This window comes from Medicago sativa, chromosome 6 (genome assembly GCF_051527215.1).
Source record: "Medicago sativa cultivar Bolivia chromosome 6, Bolivia_mono, whole genome shotgun sequence".
NCBI classification, from domain to species: domain Eukaryota; kingdom Viridiplantae; phylum Streptophyta; class Magnoliopsida; order Fabales; family Fabaceae; genus Medicago; species Medicago sativa.
Window position 1 is genome coordinate 90,127,567 of NC_140754.1, and position 19,421 is coordinate 90,146,987.

General features: G+C 34.0%; 1 long non-coding RNA gene across 1 annotated transcript; it reads left to right on the forward strand.

Moving 5' to 3' along the window:
* Window positions 1-6,275: 6,275 nt before the first annotated feature.
* On the forward strand, window positions 6,276-7,458 carry LOC146918097 (uncharacterized). Its single transcript, XR_015015976.1, has 2 exons — window positions 6,276-6,745; window positions 7,082-7,458. It is a non-coding gene; the product is annotated as an uncharacterized LOC146918097 (long non-coding RNA).
* Window positions 7,459-19,421: the final 11,963 nt, after the last annotated feature.

Genomic DNA, 19,421 nt, shown 5'->3' on the forward strand with positions numbered 1-19,421 from the left:
TGTTTTGTTGGACATGAGGGCTTGGAATTCCTTTTGCATTGCTTCTTTCCATAAAGGTCTTGTGAGAGCTTCCTTGACATTTGCAGGTTCCATTGTGTCTTTGTGGGTCTCAATTAATCCAACATAAGGTATCTTTGGTTTGTGAATGCCTGACTTACTCCTGGTATGAATTGTGTTTCCTGTATTTGTGTTCAGACTTGATTCACTTACATTGTGTTGAGCTATGTCTGGTGACTCTTCATGAGTTGTGTCAGCTTTTGATGAACTATTATTAGTCTGTTCAGTGTCGCTGTTCACATCTTGAAAATGCTCAGTTTGAAGTGGTTCATTTTGTGCTTCTTCTGAATTCATCTCAACTAGAATTTCTTCTTCATTCATTGGTGTGCTTTCATCATTGTTGGAATTACCTGCACTACACAAAGGAAAAGAAGTAGATGGATTGTTAATTGTTGTTTTTAAAGGACATCTTGTATTGAGAAACCCATCTTGGAATGGAAAGTGATCTTCGTTGAAGATGACATGTCTTGATATGAAAATCCTTCCATGAGAGTTGAGACATTTGTACCCTTTGTGAGAGTTGCTATAGCCTAAGAACACACACCTGGTTGTGTGGAATTGTAGCTTGTGTTGGTTATAAGGTTTGAGGCAAGGGTAACAAGCACAACCAAAAGGTTTTAGAAGCTTATAGTCAGGTTCTTTATGAAGCATGAGTGAATAGGGACTCTCATTTTGAGTAACTTGTGATGGCAACCTGTTTATGAGATATACTGCAGTAGAGAAGGCTTCCCACCAATAATGTAAGGGCATTTTCGCTTGTGCAAGCAAGGTTAACCCAAACTCAGCTATGTGTCTGTGTTTCCTCTCAGCTCTTCCATTTTGTTGAGAGGTATATGGACATGACATTCTAAACTGTATACCAGCTTCTATTGCAAGTTTTTGCACAGGTTTGTATTCACCACCACCATCACACTGAATTACTTTGATTTTTTTATTAAATTGATTTTCGGTCAAGTTTTTAAACTAAGTGAAAGGTTGCACAGTCTCAGATTTTTGTTTCAAGGGATAAATCCAAGTGAACCTACTAAAATCATCAACAAAGTGCACATAATATTTAAAACCAGAGGATGACATTATTGGTGCAGGACCCCATACATCAGTGTGAACTAACTCAAGTGGTTCCTGAGCATGAGAAGAAGACGATTTAAAAGGTAAAAGATGCATTTTACCATATTGGCATGCCTCACAAAAACTGAAATGATCACTAGGTGGTACTTTGACATTACAATTTCTCAAGACTTTGTGTAATATTTTATTGTTTGGGTGACCAAGTCGCCTATGCCAGCTCTCCTTGACAGATACATATGCACTTGGGTTCCTTTTGATTCCTGAGAGCTGGTACAATCCATCTTTAAGTGCCCCTTTTAGTATTGCCTTCCCTGTTAACTTGTCCTTCACAAAGCAACAATTTTTATCAAACTCAACAAGTATATTGTTGTCAGCAGCTAGTTTAGAAACACTTAGCAGGTTTTTGGTGATATTAGGCACATATAAGATATCATGAAGGTTAAGGGATTTAAGTTTAGATGAGCCTGTGGCTACAATTTCCAACTTCTCACCATTTCCAACAATTAGAGAATTCTTACCATAATGTTCTGATAGATCTTGAAATTTGTCAGTTTGGTGTGTCACATGGTTGCTTGCACCGCTATCAAAGTACCAATCATAATCTTGATCAGCTCCCTGTGATGCTAGAAAGGCATTGTGTGCTGCTAGTTTGTCATCATCTGCTGAGTGGTTTGGCCCTGAGTAGGTTTTGTCAAACCTATAGAAACACTCACTACTACAGAAATGACATTTCACATCAGTGGAAATCGACATTTCACATCGGGTCCCAACCGATGTAACTAAAGGTGAGGTTGTATGTACGTGACATTTAACATCGGGTAAGGAGCCGATGTGAAAAGTCATTTTCCACATCAGTTTTTGATTCAACTGAAGCGAAACCGCTTTTTTTCCAAATCTGAAGATGCATTTCACAACGGCATATTTGACATCCCCGAAGTGAAATCTACATATTCCACATCATCTTTAATTGAACCCGATGTGAAATCCATTTTATTTAAAAAATTATAAATTTTTATTCATTAACTTCATTTTCCTGATGCGACAAATTCATATAACAAAAAAACTTAATAAATTCAATGAAAAACAAGTTACTTTAGAGGACCTGCCTCTACCTCTACCTCCTCTCCAACCCCATGAGTTGGAGCCTCTCCAATTTCCATTTGAGCCAAACTTGTTGCTTCTCCAATTTCCTTTGTAGTCAGTTTTGTTGGCTATATTTGCTGAGGCGTTAAGGTTTAGATTATTGAAGCTATTGAGTTGTTCAATTCTACTCTCAAAACTCAGCAATTGAGATTGTAAATCAATCCAACTGACATTGATTTGATCAGAGAATTTAACAACCATAGGGTTGTATTCAGAATCCAATCCATTCAGAGTTTGAATGATTAGATCTGAGTTGGGGATAGGATTCCCTGCTAGTTTGAGTTTATCAGCAAGATTCTTCATTTTGGTCAAATAATCTAGCATTTTCATTTCACCTTTCCTGGTGCTATGAAATTCTGACTTCAGGTAGGTGATTCTGGACCTTGTATGTGCTCCAGCTAGACTTTGGGCCTCCTCCCAAAGTTGCTTTGAGTTCTCACAATGCAAGAATTGTGTTGCATGCAATGTCTGCAGTCATGGAGTTCTTTAACCAACCAAGGAGTTGTTGGTCATAAGTTTGCCAATCTTCAAATGCAGGATTCAGCTTTTTGCTTGAATCGGTATTAGTGATGAATTGCTCAGGACACTCCTTTGTCCCTAGCATGTATCCATCAAGCCTGCAGCCTCTAACGATAGGCAAGACTAAAGATTGCCATAAGAGATAATTATCTCTGTCCAGCTTGACAGAAATAGTTGATGGAAGATCGTTTTTGTTATTTGCACTTGCAGCGGATGCCATGATTTTATTTGGATCAAGAGCCTTTTGGCAATAGAGCTCTGATGCCAAGACAAAATAATATGTATTTGTATTTCTTGTAATGATCTGTACAGACCGCAACATACACATATATACAACATTGTTTTGCAAGACATAATCCTAGAATCATGCTAGTCATGATGACTATTTGTTATACATTAATAACAATTATGCTAGGCTACAATTGACAGATAAATGATATTAATGTATATGATATGCTATAATGAATTGACCCTGCTATCAGGGAATCATGTTTCTAACTAATACAACGCGGAACTCTTACGCCATCTAGTACTGATCAAGTAGGAGAAGACAATGCAGATGCTGCTGTTTTTAGTAGTCTGGTGCAGCAGGTTTAGCCGCGAGTTGCAGAGACAGATTCATTCTCTTCACTACCTGAAGCGAGAAATATTTTTACGGTGAAAAGCTGATATGCTCTTCTGTCTAGTTTCCGGACATGGACGTAGACAATGGATTTTATGCAGTGGTAAAACGAATGTGGATAACATCGGTGCCTTCAAAAATATATGTTTTTTGTTGTGCTTCAAGAAAAGATCCATCCAAGAGTTGAATTATGGAGAAGAGGGGTGATCACTTATTTGTGAATTGTCTATCATGTATATTTTAGTGTAGCTTTGTGTTTTGTAAATTCTTTTTTTAAAGATGCTTAGTAAACTTTTTGTTATAAGAAAAATCTAATTAATGGAAAGTGAGGTGATTATGCAAATAACATATATTAGAACCTGTAAAGATACAATATTAAGTTTGATATAAATACTAAAATTTACCATTAAGAAATGAGAGACTGATCAACTATTATGCATCAGAAATGAGATTGAGTGTACATTTGTTTTGCTGAGAAAAGTAAGACAAACTCCAAAGTATAAGTCTAATGAGGATATCAACATAATAGCTCTAAGCTTAAGACAAATACGTCTATAAACATGAATAGAGAAAAAATTCATCAGTCATTACACACTTTTCATAGTCCCCTCTTCTAACCTCTTCTTTCATATGTGAGTCACTATTAGTCTAAGAGTCTTGAATTCATTCATTGTTCCTTTTATTTGGCCAGACCTGGTTGTTATTAGCGCAGCTATGTTTCTTGCAATTCAAGCAATCATAACAATGGATGAATTTGAGAGTGAGAAGAAGAGAGAATGAGAATGGTGGTTATGGAGAGAGAAATAGTTATTTCATTGATTAATGAAAAATAGGAGAATACAAACTATTATACACATAAATTGGAGTGCAAGTTATTAGTTAACTAACAAACAAACTTTTCAATGTAAAGATAACGGATGTAACTAACTTCACTTATGATTATAGATTAATCATCTAATAGTTGTGGTCAACTATTCCATGTGATTATTCCTTGGTATTGTTCACTAATTCATTTGGCCTCATTACATACATGGACAGATTTAAAAATAATGTTAATATTTCACCATGTAAATATTGTGAATTTCTTTTGAGTAATAATACTGTAAAAATTGATTGCAGTTGTTTTTCTTAACCAATTAAATTAAGAAAAACTAGGTTAGAATTCATTTTCAAACCTTTAATGTTGGTACATTTGTAGGAAGTTCCACCATATGTGTTGTAGCAATGTCAAGTTGTACAAATGGTAGTTAACCATGAATCCATAAACATACGATGTATCTCGAAACGTACATGTGTAGGATCTAAAAAAAACATAACGTTTAACTTTAATGACGGTTAAGGTTTTTACACACAAATTAAAAACTATAATGATGTTGTCATAAGTCATGACACATTTGCCAGTCTAACTCTATTCACACAGAGCCGTATTCGAGGTAGGGGAAGATGACGACCGTCCTAGGTCTCAAAAAATAAATCTAAAATATGTTCCCCAAATTTTTTAAAAAGTGTAAGGTATATTACAGTATGAATAATTAACTATAGTTGATTATTCATACTGTAATAAGGTATAATATTATACTTTGATAAATATAGAAATAAACAGTATGATTGTTGCCAAAAGTCTTGCATTTGATATGAGTATAGAGCCGACACTTTCGACAAAGTGTCGTAGATTTGGAAAAAGATAATATGATGAAAATGATAATGGTGAGCAAATACAATCACCTAAGAAATCTTTTATGGCTTGTTTGGAACAAGAGAAGAAGGTGAGAGAGAGATATGGACGAGAGAAGTTGCCGAGAAATGCTTTGTTTCTTCAGTTTGGAGCATGAGAGAAATTAAGACGACAGATTAAAATGGACTGGGACCCACACCTTTTTGCATCTCCACAAACTAGCTAAGAAACACGAGAGAGAAGAAAAATATCACTGTTTTTCCATTTTTATCCTTTTCTTTTCAATTATGCGGTGCCTGAACCAATTGCCTAATACATGAGTGTTTTTCTTTTTTGTTGGTCAAGTGCAAGTGCAGGTTTTGTTTTAATTGTTGATCAAAATTCAAAACGAATCAATGCTTATATAAGCACTAGTTATTATAATTTCAAATCAGTAAAGTTGAATTAAAACAAAAAAAAAACATTTACTTACAGAAAAAAAAAGTCAAATTGAATATGTACGAGAACATGAAATAATAATAACAAAAACTACTATATGAATTATTTTGCACAAAAAAGTAATTTAAATGGTATGTATTAATTATTTACTAAAATAATAATTAAATGAATTATGTAAATTATAACTAAAGTAAAAACTAAGTTATGTTAAAATAAAAAATCAATCAATTTTAAATGCAAGGATACTTTTGTCTTTTTAAAATCTAAACACACTTCTTTCTCTTCTATTTCTCTCATCTTTCTCTTATATCAAACAGCCCATCAAATCTACTCTATTTCTCATCTATTTCTCTCTTTTCACACTCTCTCTTACCTATTTCTCTCTTCTCACTTTCTTCTCACAACCAAACACACCCTTAGAGTCAATCATTTTTTTGTGGTTGTTGATACGACAATTACTTCATTAAAACATAGATTTTTTTTTTGGTTACAAAAAGTTTAGGTGGGTTCGGCTCCGGTCACCACCAGGGTCAGTGTAATATCCCGCGTAGTTTTAAATAAATTTTCGTATCAGTTAATAATTTTCAAAGGATTAATTATTTATTGAGAAATCGACGATATTTGGTAAGTATCTCGTAATATTATTCCAACGGGCTTGAGAAATTAAATGGTTACGAATTAACGGAGGATAATTATGTCTTTTTCACTTGAAGGGTATTTTGGTAATCTTGCCACTCTAGATTTTTAAAAAAAAAAAAACTAAAGGTCAAATTTTCTACCACTTTTCCTCATGTTTCTACACCACTCTAGACCCTTCTTCTCTTCTCTCCCTCACGTGGAGAGTTTTCTTTCTCACCATATCTCACAAAAACGCCATTTTTGGCTCATCCAAGCTTGCACACATACAACCACTTGCCTAAAAACTCCATACAAGAACTTCTTTGGGATCCTTGTGTGAAGTAATTAACATTTCAAGCTTTGAAAAGTTATTCTCCCTTATTTTTCCCTTGGCTAAACCTCTTCCTCCTCTCCATTGATTTGGGTTTTTGCAATTGAACTTGGGCTTGAGCTTTGCAAGTAAGGTTAATGGTACTATGGAGGTTTAAATTGGTGATTGAAGCAAGAAGTGGAGAATGGGTTTAGAGCTTGTAGGATGGTTAGGGTTTCAAGGAACCAAGGAGTGAAATTTGAGGTTGTGGTATCGATTGAAAGCTTGTTTTGAGGTGAGTTACTTAATAAATTTTGATTTTATAAGTTGTGTGGTTAGATAATGGAATGAATTAGAATTTGAATTTTAAGAAAATATTAGGGGAGAATGGTTGAGTTATGAAATTAAGTTGTTATATAAGTGATTTTGAAACTAAATACATGTTGAGGTGGATAGAAGTGTAATTATGCATGAATGTTATGAGATTGGGTCAAAAATTCTTATGGCTTATATGTGGTATTTTTGGTCATAGCTTTCGATGTGTAACCTGGAATTGAATGATTGTTGGATTTTTGGATTCTACGCTTAATTACCTTCAGTCTGGATATAAATTTTGTATGTTTCGGATTAGGAACGAGCTCAGAAAGTGTGTTTGAAGTTGTGAATTTCTGCTGGAAAAACTGGCTACGGGTTCTGGGACAGGGCTCCACTAAAACAGTAATAACTTTCTCTCTGTAACCTGAAATCAAATGATTTTTAATGCTATGGTTAGCTAACGAAATTACGGACGTTTTAGTATCAGTTTCACTAATTTCGATTCAGTATTGAGGTCTGGAGACAATTTTGAAGTATGGGATCAATTATGATTTTGTTAGATTAGTGAGATAATATGAATAATTAGACCATTTTTATGATTATTTGCCGATTGTGCAAGTATGACTATCATGCCATATGAATGGTACATTTGAAACATAATAAATATGAGATAGTAGAATGATTATTTCTGAATTAGGTATCCTTATTAGTGTATTCTAAAATATCTTTTATGTTAATAAGTATGTTGATGTTAGTATAAACGTTGGAGGGAAATTAACAACACAATCGATGCATATATACTTATAGAAATGATTTGAAAGAAAAATTGAAATACAATCTATGAGTAATATGCTCACAGTGAATTATAGAAAGTCACAGAAAAAAATATGGCAATGATGAGAAAAATTGAAATGAATAATATGCTCATAGAAAAAGAAAGAAAGAAAGAAAAAAATAAAAAAATGAGAAAATTGAATTCTACATCCGTTTGCTACAACGAGAGATAATGTAGCCTATGACGTACGGGTCATAGTAATGAATTCTATATCCGTTTGCTACAACGAGAGATAATGTAGCCTATGACGTACGGGTCATAGTAATGAATTTTATATCCGTTTGCTACAACGAGAGATAATGTAGCCTATGAGGTACGGCTCATAGTAACGAATGAAATGTATAATTAAAGATATGAAATTTTAAGTCAAGAATTATTCGAATAATATTTGAAAGAGAAAAAAAAAATTATGGAACCAAGGAAAATTTTTAAGGACCCTCCAACATGAATACTAACATAGCATACGCATATTAACATGAAAATTATGTTTAGAATGAGTTAGCTACGAAGAAATATTTCAGGGGCATTTTACCAATAGTTGGAAATGAGGAATAACGTACTAAATTTATGTAAATTTCTCGATAAGATGGAATCTATATGCATAAAGCCATGTAAAATTCTTATTAAGGTTTAAGTTTAGAGATTTGATGTGATCAAATAGCGTGGATATGAGATTCTAATCCGTTGTTTAATTGTGACCATTAATTAGATTGTTAGCTTTCCAATGTTGAAAATCTACCTTTGGTCATCTAAGACATACAAAACGACAAATTAAACAATAATTGGTCAATAGGTTATGTGAAAAATGAGATAAATGGATTTTTCATAGGTGTTTCCAATGAGGTTTTAAATGTTTCCGATGAGATTCTAATCCGTTGTTTAATTGTGACCATTAATTAGATTGTTAGCTTTCATGTCGATCGTTTTTTAAACGAAGAAATTTTGATGTAATGCAATGGATTAGAACCATATCGGGAACTTTTAAAATCTCATAGGAAACAATCCATTTATCATATTTTTCGCATAACCTATTGACCAATTATTATTTAATTTGTTGTTTTGTATGTCTTAGATGACTAATGGTAGATTTTAAACATTGGAAAGCTAACAATCAAATTAATGGTCACAATTAAACAACGGATTAGAATCTCATCGGAAACATTTAAAATCTTATAGGAAACACCTATGAAAAATCCATTTATATGATTTTTCGCATAACCTATTGACCAATTATTATTTAATTTGTTGTTTGTATGTCTTAGATGACTAATGGTAGATTTTAAACATTGGAAAGCTAACAATCTAATTAATGGTCACAATTAAACAACGGATTAGAATCTCATCGGAAACATTTAAAATCTCATATGAAACACCTATGAAAAATTCATTTATCACATTTTTCACATAACCTATTGACCAATTATTGTTTAATTTGTTGTTTTGTATGTCTTAGATGACTAAAGATAGATTTTCAGGATTTTTGAAAATTCGGTCTAAATGGAGGCCAAGTGAAATACCTGGTCAAATTTTGGATTTTGCTTGTTTTTGACCGGTTTGTAACTTGACAGAGAAGTTTCACAAAGGCAGACAAAACATTGGAAGATTGGGCACGTAATGGCTCGTGCTGCAACATATTCACAGGAGAAAACCTCTTTTGGAGAGACCGTCGTTGAGAGACGTATCGAAACCATGGCTGAGGGCAGTAAACTTGTAGAGGAGGAAACCTTCTGGAAGATCCTTGGATACAGGTCGCCGTTGTTAGGCGTGTCAGTGCTGGGTAAACGTTGGATGTTCGCATCTGTGGTCAATGCTTTTATATTCTTTCATTTTTCATTTTCAAACCCCACTTTTGCCTGAACCGCCCTTTCGGGTTTTCGATTCACCGGGGAGTAAAGTTCTTTTCATTGCCCCATTTTTGCCTGAATTGCCTTCAGAGGTTGTCAATCAGCGGGGTGCTCATTTTTGCCTAAGCCGCCCTTTCGGGTTTTCAACTTAGCGAGCTTTTTATTTTCATTTTTCATTTTTTCATTTTCATTCTGTTTTTTCATTCTTGCCATTGACCACAGATTATCCTGGGGAGTAACCTGCTTGTAACATGTATTGAAATAGTCATTGACACTCATTTATTCATGCATGTTTCATTGAAATGTACCCTGTTGCTCAGGTTTTCTTTCAAAATAGACAGAAAAAGATTTTTTAATTTTCAAAAATGTTTGTTTCAGACATTGACATTATCAAATAGAAAAGAAATATTTTGCATATAGCATTGGAAATAGAAAGATGAATAGAGTTTCAAACAATAGCACAGGCTCAAATTGATGTAGAAGAGTGAGGGTCGGCCAAATGCATGACTTCACGGATTTACAAAGCTCGGAAAATGGTAATTTTATTGGTTGGTGATACATTGAACACGATGACCGCTACATTTCATAGAAATTTTGAATTCACAAGTACAGAAGCCTCTGATGAAGAAAATCATTGACAGTTGCAGATGCCCTAAGGGGTGATGGTGATTTGCCAGATATAGTTACTTGTCTTTTATTGACCTCCTTTTTGCATGAACCGCCCTTTCGGGTTTTCGGCTCATCGAGGCTCTCATTCTTGCCTGAGTTGCGTACAATCTCAGCGAGCTTTTTCATATTCATTTTTTTTGTCCCTAACTTTTGCCTGGATCGCCCTTTCGGGTTTTCGATCCACCGGGAAGCGCATTTTTGCCTAGGCCGCCCTTTCGGGTTTTCGACCTACCACGCTGTTCTTTTCTTTTTAGACAAAGTATTTCTTGACTATATCGGCATTGACAGGATTTGGGAGTTTCCTATGAGATTTTAAATGTTTCCGATGAGATTCTAATCCGTTGTTTAATTGTGACCTATGAAAAATCCATTTATATGATTTTTCGCATAACCTATTGACCAATTATTATTTAATTTGTTGTTTTGTATGTCTTAGATGACTAAAGGTAGATTTTAAACATTGGAAAGCTAACAATCTAATTAATGGTCACAATTAAACAACGGATTAGAATCTCATCGGAAACATTTAAAATCTCATAGGAAACACCTATGAAAAATTCAGGAGGAATCTTTGGTGATCAAAATTTAATCCGAACTTTTTTCTTGGATTCTTGCCAGATTCCTAATATAATTCATGCTAGTTATGTAATACTATTTTTATGATGATTATGGACCTAATTAACAAGCTACTTCCTCAAAAGAATTTTAAATTAAGTTCATCTCCAAAGGAGGAACCTTGGTGACCAAAATTTAATCCGAACTTTTTTTCTTGGATTCTTGCCAAATGCCTAATATTGTTCATTCTAGTTATGTAATACTAATTCTATGATGATTATGGACCTAATTAAGCAATTATTGTTTAAATTGTTGTTTTGTATGTTTTAGATGACAAATGGTAGATTTTTAGAATTTTTTACAATTCGTTCTAAATGGAGCCCAAGTGAAATACCTTGTCAATTTCTGGATTTTGCTTGTTTTTGACCCTTTCTCACTAAAACGGCAATAACTTGGGAAGTCCTTATTCGGTAGGAGCGTGTGAACATTTATTGGAAAGCTAACAAGCATATCTATGAATTCTTCCTGTCGAACAATTTTTTAAACGAAGAAATTTTGATGTAAAACAACGGATTAAAATCTTATCGGAAACGTTTAAAATCTCATAGGAAACACCTATCAAAAATCCATTTATCTAATTTTTGCGCATAACCTATTGACCAATTATTGTTTAAATTGTTGTTTTCTATGTCACAATTTTACAAAAGTCAAGCATATCTATAACAAGCTGCGGTTGAATCCTAACAAGTGCATCAAGTTTTAGAACACCAACAATGCTTGAATGCACCCATTTCTGTTTTAATGTGAGAGGTATGAGATGGTAAATATACAACAGTGAATAGCAACAACATAGTATGAGGGATGAAAAATTATCAAGTATCATCATGTCATATTTCTACTTTGAGATCATATACCTTTAATTTGTGTTGGCAACAAATATTATTTTTTGAGTATCATAATCTTGATTACCTGCAGTTACCCATACGAAGGGCAACATTTCCAGCAGAAGGGGTGAGATTCACAAACAACAATATTAAGCATATAATTCATCAATTATATTTAACAGCATAAACATCATTAATATATCATAATAACAATCTTATAAAATCATAGCATCATCATACACAACTTCAAACTCAATCATCAATATCATCTTCATAATCAACTTTATAAATTAATCTTAACAATTTAACGACTTTGACTCGACTATGCAACTTTAATTTTGACAATGCAACTCTTAACATCTTAAATCATCTTAAAACCTCTTGATATGCAAATGCATGTGGTACCATTTAGGGCATCAAGCCCTCAACATATATGAGCGTAAATAGGCTCTTCAACAAGTGGGCATAAAGCTGCCGGGCATCAAGCCCCCAACGTAGTTTGAGCATAAAGCTGCCGGGCATCAAGCCCCCATCTTTAATGAGTATGCAATGGACTCAACTTCCTATAACTTAGACAAAATCATGAACACCTCTTATAATTCCATTATTATGGACAATTTCTTAAATCTTTACCACTTAGACCGACTTATACAACTTCGTGACATTAAATAAATGGTCAACGTACAAATATAACCACAGCCGTAAGTTTTATTCTTTGCAAAGCCAAATAAACTAACTAAATTCAACAGGAAGTTTTAGTATCACGTATGACATACTGAAACAAAATATAAATTAATATAATTGATAAACTCCATGATTTTCTCAATTTTTATCATATTTTATTCTGATAGGGAATCGAAAAGTAGTAACTAAGAAAAGTAGTAACTAATGAAACAAGGCATGTCCACGGCCATTAATTAGATTGTTAGCTTTCCAATGTTGAAAATCTACCTTTCGTCATCTAAGACATACAAAACGACAAATTAAACAATAATTGGTCAATAGGTTATGTGAAAAATGAGATAAATGGATTTTTCATAGGTGTTTCCTATGAGATTTTAAATGTTTTCGATGAGATTCTAATCCGTTGTTTAATTGTGGCCATTAATTAGATTGTTAGCTTTCCAATGTTGAAAATATGACAAAATAGGAGGTGTCAAGAAGTAATATTAATTAATGGATGCCAATTATCGTATCACGATTTGGCCTTAAACCCTAAAAATCCTTCCAGATCCATCTTGCAATCGTACCACGCCAGGAGGAATCGCACTGCGATTTGGCTTCTTCAAAAACATGCGTTCTGACTTCAAAAATCGTATTGCGATGGTGAAAATCGCAATACGATTGGCAGCTTGCAGTTGTTCCAATTTTCTTGCTTTTCTTGCTCTTCTTGCTGCTTAAACTTGCTTGTGAACTCAAAAATATCATGAAAAAGACTCTAAAAATAGTGCATGACTGACTGTCATCATGACTCTAAACAAGCGCTTCGTGGGAGGCAACCCACGCATTTAATTGCTTTGTTTGTTTTTTTTTGTTTTAAGTTGTTTTGCAGGTAATTGTCCAAGTGTGATTCGAAAAATGAAAAAAAGAAATTTTTTTGAAGCCTCCTTACCAGAAGGTTGGCACGGCCGTGCCAAGGGTTTGTGAACAAAAAAAGCCAGGAGCCACAAGAAATTTGGCACGGCCCGTGCCAAGGGTGGCACGGCCGTGCCCGATCTCTCCCTTCCTATAACCTTCAAAAAATTTCTTCCTTCTTCCTCATTCACAAACCACAACCTTCTTTCATCTTCTAAACCTCTCTCTAAACCTCCATAACTATCAAACCTCAAACCTTCATATCTCCATCAAATCTTCACCAAATCACTCAATTCTTTCACCAATCAATCACAAACTTCATCCAAAACACAAACCACCAATCAAAAACATCTTTCATCCATCCAAACCTATAATTCACCAAAACCTTAATCTTTCAAAACCTAACCCAAACATCACAAAACCTTAACCAATCTCCACATCTCAAACCAAAACCTTACCAACACATCAACCCTAACACTAAACCAATCCCTTCCACAACAAACCTTCCAAAAGCCTAAACCTTCAAACCAATTCAAACAAAGGTATCATGGCTTCAAGAAGAAGTGGTAAGGAACCAGAAAGCTCTACCTGTTTTGGGGAAGTAGCTTGTTAATTAGGTCCATAATCATTACAAAATTAGTATTACATAACTAGAATGAACTATATTAGGCATTTCGCAAGAATCCAAGAAAAAAAGTTCAGATTAAATTTTGGTCACCAAAGGTTCCTCCTTTGGAGACAACTTAATTTTAAGAAGATTTTCATGAACTATTATTGAACTAAGATTTTATGAGACTTTATGTTAAGGCCCTTGTGCCAAAGATTATTTAAGTTGTTGAAACAATTCCGCCCCCCATCTTTAATGAGTATGCAATGGACTCAACTTCCTATAACTTAGACAAAATCATGAACACCTCTTATAATTCCATTATTATGGACAATTTCTTAAATCTTTACCACTTAGACCGACTTATACAACTTCGTGACATTAAATAAATGGTCAACGTACAAATATAACCACAGCCGTAAGTTTTATTCTTTGCAAAGCCAAATAAACTAACTAAATTCAACAGGAAGTTTTAGTATTCTGGTGCCATTTGATCAAAATCCCATTGATTTTCCTTTCATTTTCTTAATCAAAATTTTAATGAATTTTAATCATACTTAGACCTTTTTCTGCAAGACTATGTTATAACAGCATGTCGTTGCTCGTGTCTCTTGTTATCCACGTCAGGGGAATATGGGAGGTTCTCGACTCAAGGGGAATGGTTCAAGCCATAAGGGACCTGCACAACATCGAGGGAGTCCGATGTATGTACATCGGTCATGATAGGATTGTACTCGGGGTTACTCCACCCGGGACTCTCCAAAAAATGAATCAAGATAAGAATGTTTGTTCAACGCTAACATAATGAATAATGAACTTAGACACGATTATGTATGATATGATTATGATCATGAATGAACTCATGTATGATATGTTAAGTACAAGTCAAGACTAAGACAAGTAAAGAATGTGATACCGATGACGTTCTTAGGTTTCCCTAATCATCCGACTTAGCATTGTGTCATGAACATGTTACAAGAAGACCTCGATGCGTTTACCGTATCTTGGCATAGTGGTCTTAGGTTCCCTTGACCGCCATGACAAACAAAATTATAGTAAGCCTATAACAAGTAAGATGAAATTAAGACGGTCCTAGTATGCATAATTGTCTAAGCATGCAAGTCCCTACACACGTATAATCAACCGTCAGGTTGTAAAGTAGACACATGGTGACCGTAGGTTTCCCTTGAGGTTGCCTATAGCTTAGGATTAGGTGGAACTCACTGAGACATCTCATCCCAATCCTTATTTGTTTCAGATAAACAGGATGGACGCAAGCTATTTGCCGAATGGATGATTCAACAAGTGTTCGTTCGTACCGCTGAAGGATGAGATGGACATTCAAGGTTGCATCATTTATGTTTTGGACAAGTTGAGCTATATTTTATGTACGAACACATTTAGTTGTATAATGTATCCATTCGAAGTATATTTTGTTGTAAATTTTTAATGTATCGAGTACTAAATTAACGCACTTGCTAGACTTTCTAGATACATCTAGTATGGGTGTTACATCAATTGTGGTCAATTAAAATGGAAATAAAATATTTATTTATAATTATTATTTTGTTTTTTATTTATTTTTTTATAAAAATTAGAAGAGTCGTGAGAGGATTCCATGTTGGCAAGGTTTGCACGTTGTCCCAACTTTGGGACGATGAGTTAAATGTAGGGACTGCAATTTACTACATCATCCCAACATTGGGATCATGAGTGAAATATTTATTGTAAAAATTATTTATTTAAAAGAAAGAGCCGCCTCTGACCTTCCTTCTTTTCAGCCCAGTTCTTCGTCCCTCAATCCAAACATCACAACACGATGTAGCCACAACGATACGATGGTGTGATGAGTGGTTTCGGCCCTCCACATCATCCCTTTGCCAAATCTACTAGTGACTTCTGTTCTGGTGGGTTTGGTTTGTTAGAGGTTCTCGCCTGCTGCCTTGCAAACTCTGGCGACCCACAACACCGCAGCTATCGGTAGAATGTTTGTTTCCTCTCAATAACCTGCAAGGGTCGGTTTCCTTTAGAGTTATCGCTTTTTAGGCGGCGTGGTTTGATCACGTTCGATTGGGTTTGCTCTTGTCTTAGCTCTCTCTTTGGTTCGTGAGGTTGTGGGTTTTAAGTTTTGCAGACGGCGACGCCGTTCCTCATTGGTTCTATTGTGCAGAAGCTTTGGATCTAATATGTCGGGAAGTTATTGATTTTGTTTAAAATCTTGGTCATCGATCTGGATCTGGTTGGACTGATATGGCTGGTTTGGTGCTACAGTTCTTAGTTCTATTCCAGACAACCGTCACTGTTATGCTAGTGTGGTTCGCGGTGTGCGGGGTCAGTTGGGCTCGAAAGGGCTGAAAATGCTTGCTGATATTTGTTGCAGGGGCTGTTGGTACATGAATTTTTGTCTGTGTTGGCGGTTGATTCAGACACCATCCCTAGAAAAGATAGGCTCATGCCTGTCTCTGATTAATTGGTTTGTTCAATTTGTTGAGTAGACATGGCAGATTAGACGTTTTCCTTTTCGACGATCAAGCTTCAGTTCGGATTCCCAACCTACCGTCGTCGTCATCCTGAAGATTGGCGTCGTTCTTCAAGGTCTGATAAGGGACACACTGTTGTGTTGATCCAGATGTATCTGGATGGTGGTTGTGAATTCATCACCGCGTCGGAAGGATGATCTTATTTGGCTATGTTCATTAACCGCGGTCTAGACCTCTACGTAAGAGGCTGTTATAATCCATTTGTGTTGTTTTTAATTTTCATATCACCCGTTTGGGTAGACCTCCATTTTATGGATAAACTGGTTAGGTTTATGTCCCCCAGTTTTTTTTTGTATTTTTTTCCTTTTTTTTAATAATATATTTATGGGCATCTGGCAAAATATTAGCGTTGAGTACCAATTTAGTTGGGAGCCACTCTATTTTTTGTCATTTGTTCTGGCCTTATCAAAAAAAAAAAAATTTAAAAGAAGAAGGAAATAATGTTGTCGATGAAGAGATTCTAGAATAAAGAAAAACGAATATATCATTATCATTGAGTATTGAAATAAATATTTTTAAATGATTATTATTCACAGACAAATTTTTTTTTTTTCTATGTTTGTAGAATAGTTAAGATGTTTTTTTTGGAACACTAATGGAGATGATTTACATAGGAAAAATAAATATTAAGAAACTTTATATTTCTTTTGTGTTCTCTAAAAAAACATATTTTTTGGGTTATAGATTAAAAAATTAAAATTTTAAAATACAAATGAAATTTACATTTTTTTTTGCTTATTAAAATGTACATGTTTTCCTTAAACAAATAAATGTTTTTTAGTAGGAAATATTCTTTATTTTGAATGCATAGTAATGGAAAAGTTGACCGTTAATTAAATGCATAGTAATATAAATGATCAATTGTGGTAAATTAAAATGGAAATAAAATATTTAATTATAATTATTATTTTGAGTTTTATTTATTTTTTATAAAAATTAGAAGAGTCGTGAGAGGATTCCATGTTGGCAAGGTTTGCTTAGAATGAAATTTGAGAGAATTGTCATTTAATAATGTGCATGTAGAAAAACAACGTCGTCCCAACGTTGGGACGATGAGTTAAATATGTAGGGACTACAATTTACTACATCATACCAACGTTGGGATCATGAGTGAAATATTTATTATAAAAATTATTTATTTAAAAGAAGAAGGAAATAATGTTGTTGATGAAGAGATTCTAGAATAAAGAAAAATGAATATATCATTATCATTTAGTATTGAAATAAATATTTTTAAATGATTATTCTTCCTAGACAAAAATGTTTTTTTTTCTAAGTTTGGAGAATAATTCAGATGTTTTTTTTTTTGGAACACTAATGGAGATGATTTACATAGGAAAAATAACTATTAAGAAACTTTATGCAACACCCATACTAGACGTATCTAGAAAGTCTAGCACGGACGTTGAATTTAGTACGGGATACATTAAAATATACAACATAAAAGACTTCGAATGGATTTATATACAACAATACGCGTTCGTACATTATCAATACATCATATCTTATCTAATCCATACTGATCAGAAAAGTTTGAAATTTCTGCAAGATCAACATGTATTGGGTGCATATCAGTTCAAGTGGACTTCTAAATTGATGGGATTTGATTTTGAAATCATTTATAAGCCAGGCAGTGACAACAAAAAGCGCCCGCTACGCTCCCGCATCCCGCGCCGCGTCAAATTTCAGGGTGGCAGCGCCGCGCCGCATTTCTGCTTTGACAAATATGCCGGAAGGTAACCGTTATTGTTACATTTTACCGTTAAGTGATAGTAACATTTTGGGTTAGAATAGAAATGGGTTAGGCCCATTAGAACTTGGTGGGTTGAGCTAATTGTGTATAACCTATATAAACTCTAGTTTGTAGAGAAAATAGGGTTTACACCATCATTTTTCATTTTGAGATAAGAGGTAGAGAGAGAAAAACAAGAAAAAGGACAGTTAATTTCTTGTTTTGTATGTCTTAGATGACTAATGGTAGATTTTAAACGTTGGAAAGCTAACAATCTAATTAATGATCACAATTAAACAACGGATTAGAATCTAATCGGAAACGTTTAAAATCTCGTAGGAAACACCTATGAAAAATCCATTTATCTCATTTTTCGCATAACCTATTGACAAATTATTGTTTAAGTTGTTGTTTTGTATGTCTTAGATGACTAATGGTAGATTTTAAGGATTTTTGAAAATTCGGTCTAAATGGAGGCCAAGTGAAATACCATTTCAAATTTCGGATTTTGCTTGTTTTTGACCCTTTCTCACTAAAATGGCAATAACTCGGGAAGTCCTTATCTGGTAGGAGCGTGTGAACATTCATTGGAAAGCTAACAAGCATATCTATGACTTCTTCGTGTCGAATATTTTTTTAAAGGAAGAAATCTTGATGTAAAGCAACAGATTAAAACTTATCGGAAACGTTTAAAATCGCATAGGAAACAATCCATTTATCACATTTTTCGCATAACCTATTGACCAATTATTATTTAATTTCTTGTTTTGTATGTCTTAGATGACTAATGGTAGATTTTAAACGTTGGAAAGCTAACAATCTAATTAATGATCACAATTAAACAACGGATTAGAATCTAATCGGAAACGTTTAAAATCTCGTAGGAAACACCTATGAAAAATCCATTTATCTCATTTTTCGCATAACCTATTGACAAATTATTGTTTAATTTGTTGTTTTGTATGTCTTAGATGACTAATGGTAGATTTTAAGGATTTTTGAAAATTCAGTCTAAATGGAGGCCAAGTGAAATACCATTTCAAATTTCGGATTTTGCTTGTTTTTGACCCTTTCTCACTAAAATGGCAATAACTCGGGAAGTCCTTATCTGGTAGGAGCGTGTGAACATTCATTGGAAAGCTAACAAGCATATCTATGACTTCTTCCTGTCGAATATTTTTTTAAAGGAAGAAATCTTGATGTAAAGCAACAGATTAAAACTTATCGGAAACGTTTAAAATCTCATAGGAAACAATCCATTTATCACATTTTTCGCATAACCTATTGACCAATTATTATTTAATTTCTTGTTTTGTATGTCTTAGATGACTAATGGTAGATTTTAAATGTTGGAAAGCTAAAAATCTAATTAATGATCACAATTAAACAACGGATTAGAATTTGGATTTCACATC